The following is a 10,288-nucleotide window of genomic DNA, read 5'->3' as shown; positions in this document are numbered from 1 at the left end:
CCTTGTTCAATTGTTATGTTTTATTGATATTATATTTGGGGCTGAGCAGGGGCGGAACCAGGATTTCCAGCTAGCCTGGGCGGGTTTTAAGTACTGTAAATAAAAAAAATCTAAATATTATGTGTATGTCTACGAAGTTTACAAATTTTTATGCATACATGTACAAAAATTGTTTTTTTACTTGAAGTAAAGTACATAGTAGTTTGAAAAAGGTGGCCAATACGCGGACAACCGGTTTTCTTATATGGACAACTATCTTATATGGAAAACTATCTTATATGGACAACGCAAAAAAATTAAATTTTTATATGGACATCAGTTTCTAAGAGGACAACTCTCTATTATTTTCACTCAAGTCCTCTTAGAATCAGATGTATTATTTGATGACCTCCCTCTTTCTCCATAAACCCTAGGTTAGTTAGTCTTCATCTCTTCTATTGTTTTTCATCATCACCCAAATTTCTAGCGAGAGAAATTTCTTGGAGAAGCAATATTGGTGGTTATAACATCAAACAAAGGCAAGGGAGTTGTTGTAGAATCTTCCCAAAGATGTTAGAATCCTAAAACTCTAAAACCAACCATGAAGAAGAAGATGGTATTGATGGGAGAGAAAATCAGAAAAGATGTGGAAGACGAAGAAGGATATGTTGGTTCTGACTCTGAAAACGATGGTGAAGAGGAAGATGAATCTGGTAATTGGGGTTGTGCAAATATATGGCATAACAAAACATTACTTGCGACGAAAATCTGGCATAATCAAAAAATTTGCCAGATTTTCGTCACAATCTGCGAAAATATGGCATTATAGAAGTTAAGTTGCTAGGAAAATCTATAAAATTGTCCGATTTTGCTAGATTTTTGTCGCAAGTTATGTTCTGTTTTACCTCATCAATTTCATTAATGCCTATTATAGAAACGTCCGGAAAAACTTCTTCAGGTGCAGATTGAGGGATTTTGTCTTCTTCATCCATCTAGGGTTTGATAAAAAAAATGGTAGAAACTACAGTTTACTTTTAGTAGAATTGAAGAAAGAAGAATAAGAGTAAGAAGAAGGAAGAAGAAGACAGTTTAGGTTTTCAATCTTTAACTATTATTTTTGTTAGTAGTCCACAAGTTACTAATTATTAGTATTTAAGACTTTATGGAGTTGTCCCCTTATTAAATCAAAGTCAACTAAGTCAAGTATAGTTGACTCGCATCGGGCCCGAAAATAATTGTCCATATAAGAAAAACGGTTGTCCACGTATTGGCCACCTTGAAAAATGGAGAACAAAACTCGCCAACGAAAAACTAGACCCTCTTTACAAACGAATTTCGTCTTCTCCGAAGAAAAGATAAAAAAGAACGACTTCAGATATGAGGAGAGAAACCGAGAGGATAAAAAACCAAATCTTTTACTCCCTCATAAGCCTGTCAATGGATATCCGAATATTCGACATATGATCCGCATCCGTATTCGAATTTTATAAAAACATCCGAAATTTTGGATATCGGATATGGATTCGGATATTCCTTATCGGATATCGGATATCAGATATACTAATATTCGATTCGATAAATACCGTATCCGATAAGTAATATAAAAAATAATAAAAAATTAGATTCATTCATAATAATATATAAAATGTACGGTTGAGATTTATCATTTAGATCTAATGGTTAAAAATTGAAAGAAAATTTTTGTAATTTTGTTAAAGTTTCGGATATCAGATGATGTGATACGAAAATGTCACATTTGGAACGCCTAACTAGACTAATTAGTCATTTTCGAGTGTTATCAATAATATTTTATGTGTTTTTCATGTTAGGTACTTATTTTGGAGTTAGGCGTGTGATTCGGAATAAAATGAGCGAATTATCACTATCATTTCATGTGCCCAAAATGAGAGAAAATGACTTCAAGCAAATCAAATTACAAGTGGAGGCAATGACGAGTCCGACAGTGAAAACGGAAGTCGATTCCGAGTTCGGACGGGAAAGTTATAAAAGAAAGAAGTCTGAGGGTATTTTAGTCCTTTGTGACAATTTGAAGATGTAGAGACAAGGATGGAGGCACCTCTTGGTTTCTTAACCAAGCCCAAAGCCTACACATACCCAAAGAAGAATGACAAGGAAGAATTATATGAGCACCCTCTCTTTATGGATTAGAGTCAACAAAATCTAAATGAATTGACTAAGTCAAGGGACTCTAGGGTTTTAGTAGTTTAGGCTACTATTCATCATCTTCATCAATCATTCACCAAGCAAGAAGGGAGAGAGAGAGAAAAGGAGGCAAAGGGGGTTCAAGTTCTTGAAGGTTCTTCATCACCGAAAGAGAGCTTGGAAGAGAGGGAAAGTGAGAGAAGGTGCCAGCCAAGCTAGGCCGGCCATCACCAAGGCCGGCCAAAGCTTGGCCGGCTCGGGTGGAAGAGAGCTCGGGCTGTACAAAACGGACGGATGGCTGCAACGGCACGAGTACCAGTTCGGGAAGCTTCTGCACGGGACGCCGGAACGCGACAGCAGCTTCGCGTGGAAGCGACAGCAGCTACCGGAGCTCGGGGATGCACGTACACTTCACGGGGCGCGGCCACAGCGAGCTTCTCGGCACGGGACGACAGCAGCGGCTCGGAGCAAGCTCCCTTTGGCCCGGATCTAGCTATTTTGGCCGGGAACCCCATGATTTTGGCCGGATCTTGAAACTTCTTTGGCCGGATTTTTCTATGGTTTCAAGCCATAATCTTGGCCGGAAACCAAAGGGCTTTTACTCCCCATCACTTTGTCTAGCTTCCCATGTTGTTTGATTTTGGTTTGGGTTGAAGATTGCTAGAGAGAGAAAGCTAGGGTTAACTTTAATGGAGGTTGTGTTCTAAATGGAGAAGATGATGATGGTCGCTATGGGGAACCCAGAAATTTGCTAAGGGGAGATCGGCTGCACCTTAAAGACTCATATTTTCCGACGATCTTAGCCTCGAACCACATCGAAAAAGGGGGATTCTCATCATTTTCTTTCCATTTCTTATTCAATCACCATGTTTAGCTAACTTTAGTGTGTTGATTATATGATATGAAATGTGATGAATTCGTGATTGTGTTTAATATGATTTGATTATAAATTGATGTTCATTTATTTCGATTATCGTTTTGATCATATTTTCATGTGTCTTGTCAAGCACTTCACATAGTTATTAGACGAAACGAAGTATTCGATATCGATCGTAGTCTAAGTCATAATTTCATGTGTCTTGTCATGCACTTCACATAGTTAGGCGACTAGACAACACTTTCGTTGACTCGGGATTAACCGATTATGACGTTTGTTTGACTAAGTATGATCTCCGGATATACGTAGTGCTTATAGACATCACCTTAGGAGTCGAACATCGATTATACTTTGAAACATTAAATCGGACTACACATAGTCGTAGATTTGTCATTATAGATTCCCGGACTTCGACACCTCTCTCACTTATTTGTTGTCCGAATCGAGTCTTACCGTCTCCCGACTCTTGTTTCCTCCGACACTTCTCTCAAATCTCTCTCGCCCGTTTTACTTATATTGTGTAGTTAGTTTTGCTTGTTTTATTTATTTCCTTTTAATTTAATCCTATAAACCCCCCGTTATCTTTGTTTCATTTCCTATTTAGTCTAAGTTAGCTTTTAATATCTAGACCGAGGGATAAGACCCTTCGATATCCAAGCTACATTCCTATCCTTGGATCTATCTCGGTTTTACCGGTTACTACTTGATACCTCTGCTTGGGTGTGCAACCTTTCGGGTGCATCAAGTTTTTTGGCGCCGCTGTCGGGGATAGGTTTAGTAGTTAGGATATCATTTGTTGTTTTGTTCATTAGTTTAGTGTTATTTGCTTCTTAGACGTCTTTATTTTATTTTGTACTTTCTTAATTTCATTTTTTTTAGGTACCATTATAAGAAAAGAGCCAAAAGTGACATAAAGACGAAGGAAAAGAAAGGAATCGAGAAGCTAAGGAAAAGGCGAACGAAAGGAGAGGAGCACTCAATAGTATCGCATTCTATCTCATCCTTTTTACTTGTGTGTGATTGTTTAGTTCTATAAGTGTTTGTTCCCATTTTGCTGTGTGTTTGCATTCTTGAATATTGTGAATCATGGCAAGTTTGTCGTTTGATGATGATGATGATGATGATGACATTACTTTAACTATTTCCCACACTAGTGGACCATCTAGAAGTCGTCAAGACTACTCAAACTTATATAGAAATGGTTCGACTAGTGATAGGAATATGCGAGTTGAGCCTGACCGACCTAGGATGACCATGGGTGAATATCAACGGATGTATGGAGTCGGTCAGACTCGTCATGAATATGGTTTTAGGGATTATGAGCATGAGGGTAATCAACCCCGTAAGAGTCTTCGATACTATCGACAAGAATTTGGGATGACCACACCTTCATGTATGAATTCGTCATTTGATGATAACCGTAGTTCTATTAGTATTGATCGACCACGTCGAAGTCTTCGTGACTATCGACAAGCATATATGGACGGTTCACTTAGTGATGACAATTCCCGACTCGATAACTCCACTCAAAGAGTCGAGTCTAGGTATCTACATGAAGGTAGTGAAGAAAGGACCATGGAGACCATTAACCCGGTTTGTGCTATTTGTGCGAGCTTAAACCATTTGACCGAGTATTGTCCCATGAGCCGTGTTCTGCAAGAGTCTTTATCTAGTTATACTCATGTGCCTTATTACGAGGAGATGTCTGAAGATACTCTCCAAGCATTTTTAGAGTATCAAACTAGATTCAATCGAGAAATAAAAGAGATCACGGAATGGATTCTCAATATTGTTGATAGAATTGAGTCGGAGCCTATCATCGACGAGGAAGGGGTTTGCGCACCCCAAACTCAAGAGGAGACTATGAATGATGGTGAGGGTAATACACCTAACTCTAGTCTTAAGTTAAATGTCGAAGAAGCTCTTGCTAGACCTTTAAAGCATGAACTGACCGATGAACTTTATTGCTCAATCCCTCGACCATTGTCATCTCACCATGATCCGACTACATTAGCTTTTAATGTTCAGGATGATAGCTCTACGAGCAAGTTTGGGGATCACAAAATGTTGAACTTTCCAATTTTTAGTACATGTGATTATTTGGATGGGTTACATAGAATGGAAGGTGTTATGACTGACTTTAAGGCTCCAGATGTCTTTAAGGATGTCGATAACATAGTAGTTGAAGAGATAGCGGATAGCTTGTTGGATTATTTACCTAAAGAAATTATGGACCTTGACTTGGTCCCCGAGCATATTGCCTTACCCTTAGAGTTTAGTTCAACCTTCCACATGATCTCAGACTCGGTTGTTGACCCCTTCAGGGACACTTCGGACGTCTTTCCTAGCATGTCTAGGGACTTAGTGGATGTTTTATCCACTAAGCTTGAGTTTGATTATTTGCCTCGGACTGACCTCTTAGACCTTCATTTGTATGTCGATCCTTTTGACGACTGTTTATTCGTCGCCCCTAGCATCTATGCGCACTTAGTGGACCGTGCATCCACTAAGTTTGGGGATGGCTTCTTTTCGCTTATAGTCTCACGTGCACTGTTTTGGTTTAATGTTCTTGTGAGACTTTTAGCATTTGTATATAGCTTTCTTTGGGTTGACCCCCAAATCTTCCATCTTTTGCTTTATGATCGTTAGGTCGATTAAGATGGGTCTTGATGTTTGTGGGTAGCATCTCTAGAAACCCTCCGCGAGACATAACTCGTGCTCTTGTGTGAAAACAAGAGAATCAAAGGCTAATTGCATAGCCCAATGCAATCGTGTATACCGCGTTAGTGGTAGACTTTATATGGCCATGTCTTTTATGTGCTTCATTCTCATTATGTTTTGGATATTTTAGGAGCATTTCTTATATGTTTTACTTCTAAGGCGTGGTTTGTTCCAAGTTTGGGGATGACGTGAGCTTGGCATCAACTTGGAACCTCTTTATACATGAGCCTTGGTAGCATCAACTTGGGGATGCGGGATATGACCATAACCAATGCATGACCATGGGTTTCAAAGATAAAAGGGTTCAAATTAGCCAAAATTTGAAAATATTTGAACATTTTGAGTAGATTTGCATGTGATTATAGTGATAGTTTTAAGAATGTTGATGCATATGTGTCGAGTTGATGAGTTTTGTGATTGCTAATGGTCTTTGCATGAAAGTCGAGTCTTTGAGTGTTTGTGTTATACAATGGGAGTAACATCTTAGTGTAGAAGAAACATCTCTAAGAGACCTAGAGTAGTCATTAGTGGAGACTTAACCCATGTGAGAGCTCAAAGCCTAAATTGTCCTTCGAGTGTACTCTTCTGCGCTAACTCTGAGTAGAATGAAGAGCTACTCAACCTCGTAACTTATAAAAGAGCTCATTTGATCTCGTGTGCTCAACTTTCTTAGCCACTAGGAGTGACATTAGGATAGCGAATTAACCTTGCCCTTGTAGTCCATGAAACCTAACAAGAGTGTCAACTAGAGGAAGGCGGATACTCCATCATCATCCATCATCTTATATCCCGAGAATGAAGACATGAGAAGAAAAGAATGAAGAATGTCAAAGCAAGTATGAAATGGAAAAAGTTGATTGCAAGAATATAGTATTGTGTGAGTTATGTTTGTTTTATCCGATAATATTATCCGACGGATATTATAAATCAATATCCGAATCCGATAATTGGGAATTGCAGAACAATCCAGGGTGATTTTATCCCTTTTATAAATTAAACCCCCTATCTTCTTTCATCAGTCTGTGTGTAACTTGTTAATAGTTCAAAATAAAATTGAGCATGATTAGAGTGAAGATGTCAACTTGCAAGGATTTTTCATAATTATTGGGGGACACTTGAGACTGCTAGTCTAGTTTTCGGAGTCATTTTTGGAAGTTTGACCAGATAGGGAAAATATTTCATTTTTGGAAGTTTGATTAAATGAGATGGGAACGATGTACAGTAAAAAAAAAAAAAGAGATAGAAAATTTTATAGGCAATGCCCAAACCTGCTAGAGGCAATGTATTTTCTACCCAAGACTTGGTCAAAGCAAATTGACCCACTTTAACTTTTCTTCTGTTTCGGCAAAAATTTATGGCAGGCGATCTTCTCCGATGACCTTAAATTTTTTCTCTTCCTTCTTCCTTGTCCACTTCTCATCTTTCTCTCCAGGCCAACCTCAAAGAGAAAACTCGGAATTGTTCAAATTCCCTAGCAACATTTCCATGATCCGGACCTTCAAAGATCGGAATCAATTTCCCTTTCACAATATCTTTAGTAGAGAAGAAATAGGCCATGTCTGGTCTTCCCCAAGGACCATAAACTGTAAAAAAACCTCGACACAAGAATCTAAAACCATAGTGATTAACTAATGAGCAATTTCTTCACCATAGTGGTTGGTCACCTCTATTCCTTTATGAAAATGGTACTTTGGAATTCATAAACAAAACTAGAAGAAGCTCCCTAACAATGGCAGGTTGTGGGTTTGCAGATTTACAAATTTCAAAAAGCTTAACTAAACCAGCAATGTTACTCTTAACATAAGAATTAGGGTTTTCCATTGCTTGAGTAACAAGATGAATCATTTGAGTAGATGGAATAACATCAAAAGAGTTGAATCATTAATGTCTCCTTCAAATACAAAAACTTCTATACTTTCAAGCAAAGTTTGGCGAGATCATGTCACGGAAATTTTATGATAGTCATTGAAATTGTTAAGACCAAGAACTCCATCACCACAGCGTTTCAAGGCGGTGGAAACATGAGTTCTGATGAAACCAGCAGCTCCGGTGACGAGTACATCAAATCCATTCCGAGATCTAACACGAGTAGAAGATCGAACTTGTTTTCCCCAATTATTAATTATGTGAAGCGCCAGATCCAGACTTCAGACCTTAATGTCTGGATTTCCATACCTCCGACAAAGTGGATCCCCTTTACCGGAGGGTTTAGAGAGAGAGAGAGAGGAGAAGAGGAGAATAAAGAAGAAGCAGGATTTTTTTTTTTTTTTTTTTTTTTTTTTTTTTTTTTATGATTGTCGACGGGAGATTGTTGGCCGCAACTTGACGGCGTCAATCATGTCATTAGGTCAAACATTAGTTAGGGCATTGCCTCATACTTACACATTGCCTTTAACCATTTTAAGAATTGCCTTTAGCAAACTTGCCTTTAACAAGTTTGGGCATTGCCTATAAAATCTCCCTAATGTTTTTATGCACACTTGTCGTTTTTACTTGATACACCCACAATTATTTTAGTCCAAATTACCTTAGGTAACGAACAAAGAAATACTTTCCAGCTTTCGATGTACCGATGAAAGGTCTCTGATGAGACCACAAGTAATTTCAAGAATAGATCGGACTTCAAGGCATAAAGACTAGTCTTAACCTTCAACGGCTTGCAAAGAAGGAAGAAATCACAATCATCACAATATTGGGATTTAGTTTATAGGACAGTAAGCCAAAATAGTTTAGCACCTCCACGAGAAAAGCAGGGAAGGGAAAGAATAAACCCGCTCTCAAGAAAGTTTCATAAACACCGAAGCAACGATGAGAAGTCACAACGATGAGAAGGGCTACAAGTTCTTCCCCAGTCATGTTGTTGGGATGTTCTTGGTGACTGGTAGACCAAGGGTCGAGGTTTTGAGCAACCATTGTCGAGAAGGAACTTCAGAGTGACTATCGAAGAAATGAAAAGCTTTAGAAGGCGGAAATCAGAAAAGAAGAAGGTAAGCCATACTGGTGAAATTCCAGTGTTTAAAGAGAAGACGAAGAGTTACAACAATAATGATTAGGGATTAGTGAAGAGATGTGAGTCCGTTATACGTGAACAAGTGGTGCATTTGCGTGACAACCCTAAAAGACAGAAGCCGACCAATGACGATTTTTATCAAGGCGGATCTCATCTACGAAGATAAAGTGCAGAGATAAACAAAGGCACAATAGGCCAATACGACAAAACAGAGAAGAATTTTATTCATAATAATTCAAATATCTGTTACAAAAGAAATTACAGCAACTAAGATGGAAACATTTATTCCGATCAAGCGAAAGAAAAACTCTCGCAAATAAGAAAAGAAGGTCACATATCAGATGCACTGGCAAAAGGAACATGCATAAGTTGGGAATGAAAATGCCTACCCCGTCAAAGGAAAAAAGGAAATAGGCACAACAGAACATCTCGAGTGGGTGTCTCCATTCATCAAAGCTTTCCAAGAGGTGAAAGCAACGATGGCAGAAGATTCTCCAAACATCGATAACCTCGCCCCAACTGGTAAAAAGATCCAATGTGGCACCCAGGGTCAACACCCCCATTATGAGAAGCACCCTCCTTCAACACCACCACTATGAGATGTACGATGAACGAATAATCTCAAGACAAAATTCGAATAAAGGTCTCATCTCAGATAAATCAGAACACATCAAGAAAAAGATCAAGAAAAAAGAAAAACTCAGGAAAAATTATCTACAGAGAAAAGCAAACATCAAATAAGCTATTTATAGATGGAAGATGAAGAACAAAGGCATCAATTTTTTTTTAAAGAATAAAGAATATAGACGCCTCGAAAATTGACCAAGTCATAAGTACTCCGCCGTAAATCGTCGTAGATCTCTGACCCGGTCTGACATAACATAACTGTGACAAGAAATGACTAAGGCCATGAGCCAACGAAAGGAAGCCGCATGTCCCGCATGTTCCCTGACTGACAAGAAGGTACATGGTCAGTTACCCAAAAGATAAACTCAAAAAATGCGTAAGTCCAGACGCAGGACGTGAGGAAATCAAAAGATAATAATAAAAAAAATCTGTCCTCCGTAAGAAAATCCATTAATATCTGTTGCATGCGAATGGATACGTTGACAAACTCAGCAATAGAAGCTCGTCAAAAGAAGCTCTCGCAGTAGTACTACACAAATATCAAATTACGCGAAGAACAACCAGGCTTCACGCATAACTTTGGTTTAGGTATATTCCAAACTTTAAGAATTTACTTAAAGAAGTTACTTAAGGGTCATCGTAATCACATGTGGATCACTCGCATATGACTATTCTGAGGATATTAAGTTCTTCTACTCCTAAGTTTCTCCACTTTCAACTAAGGAGCGACGGGACTCGTATGATCCAAAAAATTGGTCATCACTTGACAGAGATCAAGAAGTCAAGAAAAGACCAATAACCAAATAGGTCAACCCGCATCAAGTCAATAGAGAGGTTGAATCCGAAGGAAGTCTACCACTCAAGCTCGAAATTGGGGGCTCATAAACCTTTTCTAAGCAAGACTCCAGATG

General features: G+C 38.6%; 1 pseudogene; it reads right to left on the bottom strand.

Annotated features, from left to right (window-relative positions):
- Window positions 1-7,156: 7,156 nt before the first annotated feature.
- On the bottom strand, window positions 7,157-8,653 carry LOC147531638 (UDP-glucuronate 4-epimerase 2 pseudogene; annotated as a pseudogene).
- Between the last annotated feature and the right edge of the window lie 1,635 nt (window positions 8,654-10,288).

The sequence above is a fragment of the Eschscholzia californica genome, unplaced genomic scaffold, assembly GCF_041429995.1.
Source record: "Eschscholzia californica isolate CP2 unplaced genomic scaffold, dmEscCali1.0.p SCAF_6, whole genome shotgun sequence".
Taxonomy (NCBI): Eukaryota; Viridiplantae; Streptophyta; class Magnoliopsida; order Ranunculales; family Papaveraceae; genus Eschscholzia; species Eschscholzia californica.
The sequence above is the reverse complement of the archived record's forward strand: the minus strand, read 5'-3'. Positions and strand labels throughout refer to the sequence as shown.